The sequence below is a fragment of the Nicotiana tomentosiformis genome, chromosome 11 (genome assembly GCF_000390325.3).
Source record: "Nicotiana tomentosiformis chromosome 11, ASM39032v3, whole genome shotgun sequence".
NCBI classification, from domain to species: domain Eukaryota; kingdom Viridiplantae; phylum Streptophyta; class Magnoliopsida; order Solanales; family Solanaceae; genus Nicotiana; species Nicotiana tomentosiformis.
The window spans coordinates 30905940-30918253 of NC_090822.1; positions in this window are offsets into that span (position 1 = coordinate 30905940).

Here is a 12314-nt window from a genome sequence, read left to right on the forward strand (position 1 = left end):
TAACTTACTTAGATGCATCGATGAATATTAAAAACAAAACGTTTGACCTATATCGACTAATAGTAAAAACAAAACGTCTCGACCTATATCGATTAATCTAGCTATGCCATGCATTATTAGTGATGAATGAATGAAAAATAAAAGAATTAATACTAAACATCTTTGACATATATATATATATATATATATATATATATATATATATATATATATATATATATATATATATATATATATGGATCACAAATTAAATAAACGAAAGAAGCTATTAGTATTAAGTAAACGAGTTAAATTAATAGGTCAAACATGGTCAAACTTTAACAAGCTATATATATACACACTAATATATACTATAACAAGCTATATATATAGTTAAAGTATTACAATGAAGTGTGTTTGTGTGTGTATATATATACATATATATATATAAGAACACGAAGCGCTAGGACCACAGGGTCGGGTTCTTTTAGGGATAGACTTGGGAAGATACTAATTAGTATATATACTTTATCATCAAATATATCTATTTGTAAATTGATTCATCAACTTATAACTTACTTAGATGTATCGATGAATATTAATCAATGATTCATCAAAACGTCTCGACCTATATATCGATTAATCTATGTCATGCATTATTAGTGATGAACGAATAAAAAGAGAAGTTATTAGCATCAATTACAATATAGTGTATGTGTGTGTGTGAGAAATTACTCACATACTTAATTATAACTTAGAAAATTTACTTAGATAAATGCTATTATAATTTATTAAAATTAAATAGTTAATATAATTATTTATAAAGATTATGCTTATAGTTTATAATTATTTATAATAATTGCATAGTTAAATAAAATAAATGCTTGTAGTATATAATATTTTTTTTAATAGTTTATAATATTTTAAGGAAAAAAACACAAAAAAAAAGAATTTAATTTTTTTTTTAAAAACAACCGACCAAAGTTGGTCGGTTTTTGGTCAAACGGTCAACACTTAATGTACCGACCAAAATTACCGACCAACTTTGGTCGGTAATTCTGAAATCAGAGAATTGAAAAACGGGGAAACCCCCATTTCTCTCTTATTTTCCCCTCTCTTCTCTATTTCCCTCACTCAAAACCTTCCCCTTTCCTTCTCTATTTCCCTCACATAAATCCCATTCCCCACCCCGCGTCGCCACCGCCCAGCCCTCGCTGTCGCCGCGCCGTCGCCGTCGCCGCTGCCACTGCCACTGCCGCCCCTCTCCTTCTCCATCTCCTAAAAATTCTAGGTTTGAATTACAACTCATTTATTTATTATTTCTAGGTTTTGTTAATTAGTTATGAATTAGTTTCAATTATTCGAACATTACATTTTATTGAGGATTAGGGTTTAGATCATGTTTTAATTAGTTTTGTTAATTAGTTTTATTAACTAATTAGTTTTGTTAATTAGTCAATTAGTTATGAATTAGTTTTAATTGATGAGTGTTTCAATTTTGAGTTTGTATTGTCTTGAATAGTTTAGTTAGAATTGAATTATTAACTTTGTATTGTCATGAATAGTTTAGTTAGAATCTAGGGTTTACGATTTGTTCTTGTGAATCGAACTCTTAGGGTATCAGTTGAATTTATTTTGTTTAGTTAGTTTATGTTTAAACTCGTAGGTTTAGTTAGAATCTAGGGTTTACGATTTGTTCTTGTGAATCGAACTTTTAGGGTATGGGTTGAATTTCTTTAGTTTAGTTAGTTTATGTTTAAACTCGTAGGATATGAATTGAAATTTTAGTTTTTAGGATTTGTTCTTGTGAATTGAACTTTTAGGATATGAATTGAACTTTTAAGATATGAATTGGACCTTTTGGATATGAATTGAACTTTTAGGATATAAATTGGTGTAATTAGAAAAAAATAATTATCTTGAATTAACTAAAAAAGATATAATTAATTTATAATTGTAGAATAAATTAATTTGTTCTTGTAAATCGAACTTTTAGGGTATGGGTTGAATTTCTTTAGTTTAGTTAGTTTATGTTTAAACTCGTAGGATATGAATTGAAATTTTAGTTTTTAGGATTTGTTCTTGTGAATTGAACTTTTAGGATATGAATTGAACTTTTAAGATATGAATTGGACCTTTTGGATATGAATTGAACTTTTAGGATATAAATTGGTGTAATTAGGAGCCAATTATTATCTTGAATTAACTAAAAAGATATAATTAATTTATAATTATAGAATAAATTAATTTGTTCTTGTTTTATTTATATAGATGGAACATCGTACTTGGATGTATAATAGGAATTATCCTAATCGGCGGGGATTGCGGGAGAATTTTATAGAAGGGGTTAATGACTTTATTAGACATGCAATATCACTTCCACCATACCAAAGTGAAGGAGTAATTAGGTGCCTTTGTGTCAGGTGCGATTGTATGAAGTTTAAAAAATCGGAAGAAGTTAAGCTTCATCTTTATAGGAAGGGGTTTAGAGAATTACTTTGTGTGGACTAATCATGGAGAGATCGATGGTAGCCGTGGGATATTTCATAACATGGTTGTTGGTGAAAGTAGTAGGTCGGTGGAGAATACAAATCTTGATTCTAGAATTCAGGATATGGTTGTAGATGCTTTTGGGATGCACTTCGGGGGTGAGCCCAATGAAAATGTTGAACAAACTCCTAATGATGACGCAAAACGTTTTTATGAACAGTTAGAGGAAGCTAGTCGTCCACTACGTGAAGGAAGTCTGCACTCTGAGCTGCCTGTTGCAGTTAGATTACTAAGTATCAAATCTAATTGGAATATTTCTCAAGCAGCCATGGACTCTTTCATTGACCTTATGAGTGAACTAGTTGACCCTAATATCAACTTACCTGGTGATTTCTATAAGGCAAAGAGATTGGTTTCTAAGTTAGGACTTTCGTCAATGAGAATTGATTGTTGTGAAGATGGTTGCATATTATATTATAAAGATGATGCAACTTTAGACAGTTGTAAATTTTGCGAAAAGCCTCGTTTCAAGAGGCTTTCCAGCGGGAATATGGTCGCTGTCAAGGTGATGCATTATTTACCTCTTATACTTAGGTTAAAGAGGTTATATGCGTCGATGAGTTCTGCTCCTCATATGAGATGACACTTTGAAAATAGAAGACCACCTGGTGTTATGTGTCATCCTTCAGATGGAGAAGCTTGGAAGCACTTTAATAGGACATATCCAGATTTTGCTAGTGAACCAAGGAACATTCGGTTAGGTCTGTGTGCGGATGGCTTCACGCCTTTTTCTATATCTGCGACACCATATTCATGTTGGCCTGTCTTTCTTACACCTTATAATCTACCACCTGAGTTGTGTATGACTAGTCCATATATATTCTTAAATTGTATTATCCCCGGTCCACGTAATTCGAAAAGTTTGATTGATGTATATTTGCAACCTTTGATTGATGAGCTAAAACAATTGTGGTATGATGGTGTTGAAACATATGACATATCAACCAAGCAGAATTTCAATTTGCGTGCTAATTTAGTGTGGACTATTAATGATTTTCCTTCGTATGGAATGTTGTCTGGGTGGATGACTGTTGGGAAGCTAGCTTATCCTTACTGCATGGAAAATAGTAAAGCGTTCACTTTGAAACATGGGCGAAAGCAATCATGGTTTGATTGTCACCGTCAATTCTTGCCTGATGATCATGAGTTTAGAAGGATGAAAAGTGCATTCAAAAAGAATAAAGTGGAATATGATTCTCCACCTCCGATACTTTCAGGTGAGGAAATTTGGGAGAGCGTCCAGAACTTTAGTAAAGTTACTGAGGCTCCACCTTATAGATTCCCCGGATATGGTGTTAATCATAATTGGATGAAACAGAGTATATTTTGGGAGTTGCCTTATTGGAAGGATAATCTTCTCCGACACAACCTTGATGTCATGCATATTGAGAAGAATTATTTTGATAATTTGTTCAACACAGTGATGGATGTTAAAGGTAAGACAAAAGATAACCAGAAGGCTAGAATGGACTTACAAGAATATTGCAGGCGGCCTGAATTATATTTGCAGACAACAAACAATGGTAAGGTGTTCAAGCCCAAAGCAAGTTACACATTCACTTTGGAGAAAAGACGACAAATTTGTGATTGGGTTACGAAATTGAAGATGCTTGAGGGTTATGCGTCGAATCTTGGAAAAAAAGTAGATATGGAGGTAGGGAAGTTGAGCCATTTGAAAAGTCATGACTACCATGTTTTCATGGAGACCTTAATGCCTATTGCATTTTGTGATTTGCCTGAAAGAATCTGGAAACCCATCAGAGAGATTATTTTATTTTTCAAAGACTTGTGTTCTACCACATTAAGGGAAGAAAACCTACTTCGGATGGACCAGAACATCCGTGTAATTTCTATAAGATGGAAAAGATATTTCCATGTGATTTCTTTGATGTGATTGAACACCTTCCAATACACCTTGTCCACGAGACACGACTTGGAGGGCCTGTTCAATGCAGATGGATGTATCCCTTTGAGAGGTAATATTATAAGTTTGATGTAATATTCCATTTTATTTGAATGTTTTTGGCTAACATGAGATTATGTAGGACAATTGGCAAATGCAAATAATTTGTTAAGCAGAGGAATAAGATTGAAGGATCTATATGCGAAGCCTATCTTGCAAAGGAAACTGCACATTTTTGTTCTTATTATTTTGAGAGTAACGTGCCATGTTCTAGGAATAGGCCCAATAGGCACACGGTCGAATGTGTGAATGATCCATTATATCCACCAATGTCCATATTCAATCAACCAGGCCGATGTTCTAAGGATGTTAGAAAGAGAAGTTTGAGTGATATGGAGTACAAGTCAGCTACACTTCATGTGTTGCTAAATTGTCCCGAAGTTGTACCATTTCTCAAGTAAGTATTGATTTATTAGTTATCAAAATGTAAAATTTACTGTGACTACATATTGATGCAACTACTAAAAATATTTGATATGTCACAGTCACTTCGTGGGTCAATTTGGCCATGATGTTGTATATACGAGATTCGATACGCGGTTCAAACAGTTTGTAAGTGTATATATAGTGAATGTATAAAAATTGATTCATAAGTTGTGCTAACTTATGATTTTTTTTAACTATATGTAGGTAAATAATCCAAATAATGGTGTAAATCAATTTTTGAACGATATATCTTGGGGACCTGGGCTTCAGGTCACAACAATGTCTAAGTACGTAGTGAATGGTTATAAGTTTCATACAGAGGATTGCTCTAAAAATAAAAATAGCAACAACAGCGGGGTGTGGGTTCAAGGTGGTGATGGCAACCAAGTTGGAGATATTGATTATTATGGTGTGGTCAAAGAAATATTACAACTAGAATATACAGGTTGGCCATATAAGAAATTGATACTCTTTAGATGCAAGTGGTTTGACCCAAATCCAACAAGAGGTACAAGAGTACACAACCAATACAACATAATTGAGGTTAATCATACGAGGAAGTATGATCGCTATGATCCTTTCATAATTGCACATAACGTTAGGCAAGTGTATTATGCTCCTTATCCATTGCGGCAGAATAAGTCCGATTGGTGGGTTGTAATAAAAACTAAGCCTGTAGGTAGGGTGGAAGTCGAGAATGTGTTAGATGTTGCATATCAAAACGATATCTCCAATATTCACCAAATAGTGGACGGATCAGTTAGAAAATGATTTGGAACATCCTGAACGCATATTGGAAGAAGTTGATATAAATGAAGTAATAATTATAGAAAATGAGGACGAAGAATCAACTGATGAAGCTCAAACAAGTGAGGACGAAGAATTCTCGAACGAGCAACAATACATCGATGAGGATTAAAAAGTTGATTTTTTAAAGCACTCTCATTTTATAGCTAGTTTCTTATATGTTTCAATCTAAATGTATATTATATTATGCAGATGGCAGGCAAGGGTCAAGGTAACAATGACCCTACTAGTTCTCGGGGTCGAGAAAAGGGTAGGAAGGGAAAGAGGAGGATAGAAAATAATACTCCCTCTTGTCCACCCTTTTCAGAGATGCCTATGTCTTGTCCTCCACCACACGGCTATACTAGGCTGCCACAGCATCACGAGCCGTATACCTTCATTCATACACAAAGTCTTCCATCACAGGGCCATAGGACTATACGTCCGACATACAGTCCAGCTGCCTTACAGCCATCTGCATCACATCCACATGGATCACATCCCTACATATCACAGCCACATGGATCGCATCCATCCATATCACAGCCACTCGGGTCACAGCCATTGGTATCACATCCACTTGGGTCGCATCCAGCTATGTCACAGTCACAGGGATCGCAACCATCTTCATCATCGACTCCATCTATTGCAGGCCTTCGCCTGCGAGGCAGTAGCTCTGACCCGCCTACACCGTCTTCACATGCCTCTGATACACATGCTTCGGATGGTGATGACGAGGTAGTGCATTATGATCGATATGGCAGGATCATCATAGTCCCTGAGGGTGATGGGTAAGTGTTATTCATTATTTTTGCGTCTATTGATTTGTAACATTTTTACTAAGATATTAATGTATTTTTATTGTTAAATTGCAGGTTCAGGCCGGGTAATAAGACTACGAGGATAATCACCAATGCCATCAGAAAGCTTTATGATGGCCCTTATGCGACTTGGACTGATTGCCCATTCTCACTGAAGGAGCAAATTTTCAATCAATTTAAGGTATAAATGTTCTTTTAAACAGTTTAATAATTTATATTTATGATGTTTCCATCTAATATTTAACTTTTGAAATACAGAGCAAGTGTGTATGGGAAGACCGCTATAGCGCGGAAGTGGCTACAAATTTTCATCATAAAGCTCGCAAGAGATTGGCGGATGCTTTCTCGGATGCTAGAAAGAAGAACAAGAGGCCTGGCTGGTTACTTGAGAATTTGTGGAATGATTTGCAAAGGCAATGGCTTACCGCAGAGTTCTTAGAGAGGAGCGAAAAAGGAAAGAAAGCTCGCGCATCCGAGAAGGGAGGCTCCTTGCACACTGGAGGTGCGATCAGCCTAGGGACAATAAAAAGAAGATTGGTACGTAATTGCTTAAATTATTTTACTTTTCTAAGTATATCTATTCTGTTTATTAACTAAATTAATTTGTTTTCAGGAAAAGAAGTATGGGCGTCCAATGAGTCATGATGAGCTATTCAAGGAGACACATATTGTGAAGAACAAGAAAGAGGGGGATCAAGATAGGTGGGTCGAGGACCGGGCTTCGACTGCATATGTAAGCTTTCAATTTTCTTTAAGTATTATAATTTACTTTTATAAAATTTTTGAAATACTGATTTAATTTAAAATAATATAGGGTCGCTATCAAAGTAACGTGGAGGAATTCATCCGTAGTCATCCAGCTGGTGAATCAGGTAAGCCAACCCAACCTTCGAACGAGGATGCTAAAAGAATACGGTTGGAGTCTGTTGGCGGTCCAAAATGGGGGAAGGTATATGGGCTTCCTACTAAAAACTTCCATCGCTATAAGTGTGAAATGTGAGGAATAGGGACTTCCTCGCAAGGCGAGCAACTTAATAGGGAGAGCCTCTCCGCTATGCGGGAGACAGTGACAAAGCTTACATCAGAGCTAGAAGCGGCCAAGGAAAGAGAAAGGCTTAGAGATGCTCAATTCCTTGGCATGCAAGCTCAGATCAGAACTCTCCTATCTAGTGGAGCTTTTCCATTGCCCCGATCTCGTGAGTCATCTCCAGAGGGTCGACCTCCACGTGATCATTCCTCCCGTCCTGCTCGTGATCGTTCCTCCCGTCCTCCCCGTGATCGTGCTTCCCGTCCTCCACAATACCGTTCTCTATATCGTCTTGTAAATGAAAGTTCATTGATGATGTTGTAGAAAACACCCCTTGACTTTTATATACTTTGAACTAGATAAATAGAACCAGTTTTGAACTAGTTGTAATTAGTTTTAACTTGGTTTTGGATTTTTATGTTCAATTGAACTTTAATTTGTTAGTTTTAAAGTATTTATTGAATGTTTTGGTTGTTGTTGTTGTGTTGTTGTTGTTGTTTTTTTTGTTGTTGTTGTTGTTGTTGTTGTTGTTGTGTTGTTGTTGTTATGTTGTTGTTGTTGTTGTGTTGTTGTTGTTGTTGTTGTTGTGTTGTTGTTGTTATTAGGTGTATTGGTATGCTGGCAGGTGGTGTAGCTGCCAAAACAGGCATTTTATGCCAAAATTAAACCCAGAAACACCGACCAAAGTTGGTCGGTTTTTAATAAAAAAATAAATTATTCCAAAATACCGACCAAAGTTGGTCGGTTAATGAACATTGAATTCCCAGAATTCAACATTACCGACCAACTTTGGTCGGTATTTTGCCTGCACTGTTGAGATTACCGACCACAGTTGGTCGGTAATGTTTAATTTTAATTATTTTAAAAAAAAATATATTTTCAATTACCGACCAAAGTTGGTCGGTTTTTATTAATTTTAATAATTAATAAAAAACATAATTTCGTTAAACCGACCAACTTTGGTCGGTAAAATTAAATTAATAAAATATGTTTCCGACCAAAGTTGGTCGGTAAGTAATTAAACTTGTCAGATGGTCGTTTTAAGCTACCGACCAAAGTTGATCGGTAATTTCCGACCAAGTTTGGTCGGTAAGCCATTCCGACTATTAAAACACCGTCCACACCGTAATGGTTGCGTTTTGGTCGGTAATTGGCCATAACCGACCAACTTTAGTCGATTTTTTTGGTCGGTTTTTAGCGAATTTCTAGTAGTGAAAATTGCTCCCAAATCTACTTTGAATTACTAGGAAACAAAGTTAATCTTTCACCAATTAAATGCCTTAACTTGTGTGTGTTTTTCGTGTAGAGAGGATTAGTGAGAGAAAATTCCTATGCTTGAGAAGTTTTGCGTTTTCTCTTTAACATAAAACATAAATAGGTAGAGTAATAGCAATTAAAGGAAGATAACTCACCACTCCCTTTTGCACATTTACGTTAGTGGGAGTTTGTGATTGTGTGGTAACTTCTCTTAACTTCTCTTACTTATCTCTCATAATCGGGTCGGGTCAGCCCACATGGAGCGACCCATGACCCATAATCCAACATCTCCCACTTCGCTCATAGCGGGCTAGACTGATGTCTTTGACACACAATTCATACTGGCAAATAGTTGGTGCGACCTGCGAGCATAAAGAGCTGTAATATTCCAAAACTAATTAAGGTTGTACTAAAGCTCTATGTAGAAATCCAATCACATACGGAAAGGATTCACTACTAGCATGAGGATCTTATTACTCTCAATAGATATAATTCACTACTCTATAGCTTGTTATCCGATCCCTCATCCTCGAAAAGAGGTGAACTCGAGTTCATGTATAACTTCATCCATAATTATATTTGTTACCCAATGGTAAGTGCAATGGCCGACCTATGAATACAAGTAATATTATTTATTTTAGTTGTCTTCCCTTCCTACTCGAAACTATCCATCCCAGATCAACTACTTTCCTAGACATGCACTGCATTGCCAAATCACTCATGGCTATTAGTGACATGCTAAAGTAGCAACATCGATTGACACTTCAAGAAACAGTAAAAGGTCAAAGTGTATTCCAATAATAGTTAATATAACTTTTGGGGATCTCACACAATGAAGAAGCAAGTTTCAATTCTTCCATTATCCCATTGGTTGTCACCACACGTGGTATGAAACACGTGTTATGGTGTTCTCACCATATATTAGTGTGTGTGTCTAATTGTTTTACTCATTCAAAACCGTATAGATCTTGGTCTAGACACTTACAAATATCTTAATCTGAATTTCTCACTTCAATAATCCTCAATCTATCTTCTTAGAGAAACTCGCATCTGGCTTACAAAATAAGTCATAATTGAATGGTGGAATTCGTAAGTACGAGTAGTTGTCAAGACCGAAATTTACAAGTGAAATATGACCTCGCACTATTCAAGGTTCTATAAAGTCTCATCTCTTTATGATTCTCAGCGTAAGAGGCGATTACTCGTGTGAGAGAGTCAATCTTGCGACTTGTTCGACACACTTTGTCAACAAAATATCATCACATGCATATAAGATATGAACATAAATTCAAGAGTCAAATATTGATGAGCATATTATAATAATCAAGTTATTTTACAATACATAAGCATGGTCATATCCTCAAACCTAGAGCCATAACATGCTTCTTAAATCGGTCTCTAGATATCGCCTTTGTAAAAGGATCAACTATCATATTTCGAGTAGCAATGTACTATAAATTTATCTCTCCACTTCCTACCATGTCTCTCACAAAGTTATACTTGATGTCAATGTGTTTGATCTTGCTGTGATACTTAGGATCTTTTGTGTATGAAATAGTCGCTTGACTATCACAATATAGTGTCATGGGACCCTGCGAGTTCTTTGTAATATCCAAATGCTCAAAGAATCTCTTCTACCAAACAACTTCTTGTACTGCAGATGCACAAGCCACGAACTCAGCTTCCATCGTTGAAAGGGCTGTACATGTTTTATTCTTACTTTTCCATGAAACAACACCACCATTAAGTAAGAAAGCATAACCAGATGTTGATTTTCTATCATTCCGGTCACAGCCTAATCAACATTTGTATATCCTCTCAAGTATAAATCATTTCCACTATAACATATTGAATAATCAGCAGTTTCCTTCAGGGATCTAAAAATTCTCTTCCTTCCAGGATTGAATTAATACTTGCTAACCAGACCTATAGCATAACAAATGTCCAGACAAGCACACATTACAGCGTACATCAAGCTCCCGACAATACTTGAATACGGAATTCGAGACGTGTCTCCCTTTTCATTTTCATTATTAGGACACATTTCAAGGCTTAAAGTTTCACCTCTCACTATAGGAATATCCATGGATTTGCAACTATTCATGCGAAAAATGCTCTAAAATATTTTTTATATAAGTTTTTTGAGATAGACATAATAACTTTTTGGAATGATCTCTTTGGATCTTAACTTCAAGGATATAGTCGGCCTCACTCATATCTTTCATGTCAAATGACTTTGAAAGACATGACTTGAAATACTTTATGTAATAATTGATTTGGTATGATTTCTCTTACTTAGTTTTTGTCTTATCTTACTTTTTCTTATTATTAAATAATTTTATTTGTTCTTTCTTATTATTAAATAATTTTAATTTATATAGGACCAACAAAAAGAAAACACATCTACTGTCCTCTTCTCTCTCCTTAAAGCGTACGATAAAGTGAGTGTGTAACGTGCGCATTCGCTGGCCATAGCGAGGGGGAGTCCGAAGAAGACGGTTAGCAACAATACTCCATTAGAAGTGAAGTCATCTGAAGCTCACAAGAAGATTATGACGGCTAATTCAATACTGTTGCAGCAAATCTACAAGGGAGGTGAAGCTTGGCCTGCGCTTCCAATTCCAGCTGAAAAACTTACTACGCCAGATATTAATGAAGATCGAGCAAATGGAGTGGTGAATCTGAGCTCGGGTGAGACAAAATCCAGCTCGAATGGCCAAATCTCGGAAGATAAAAAAGAGGTTACCCAACAGCAAGGAACGACCAGAGCCCAAAGGCGTTTGGAATTAGGAAATGAAGCAAATGGGGTAAAAATTTGAGCAAATATGTTTGAGAGAAATAGGTTTGCAGCTAGAGGAACGAGCCTTTGTTTCATTGCTCCAAAGGTACAAGATGGGAAAAAGGTTATTTTTTTGGTGCAAGAGGAGCTTAATGATGAAACATAAAAAGGGAATTTGCAATTATACTGTGTTGTGGGAGAAACACCAATAGTTGGAGCTATTGAACACTTCATTTCATCTCAGTGAAACTTCGTAGCTAAACCAAATAAAGGTATACTTCAATAACGATGGTTATTTTGTTCTTCGTTTTACTAGTATGGATGACAAGAATGTTGCACTGAGTTCTTGGCCTCATATAATCAATAGTAAACAAATTATAACAAAGCGTTGGACAATTAATTCAAATTTTAATGATGAAGTGCTGAAAACTATCTCAGTATGGGTAAGGTTTCCAAAATTACCACTCAATTGCTGGAATATGAAAACCCGTAGTAGGATTGGTAGTGGACTTGGTATCCCTTTGTATGCTGATCATGATTGCACTACAAAAGCTGAATGAATTTCATATGTAAGAGTAATTGAGATGGATATCACAAGAGACATGCCGGAGACCGTGTGTGTCCAAGATCCAATTGGGAAATGCTTTGAGCAAGTAGTAACATATGAATGGAGGACTATTTTTGTTCTCAATTGGGACACCAATACCAGCAAAATAAATAGAAGAA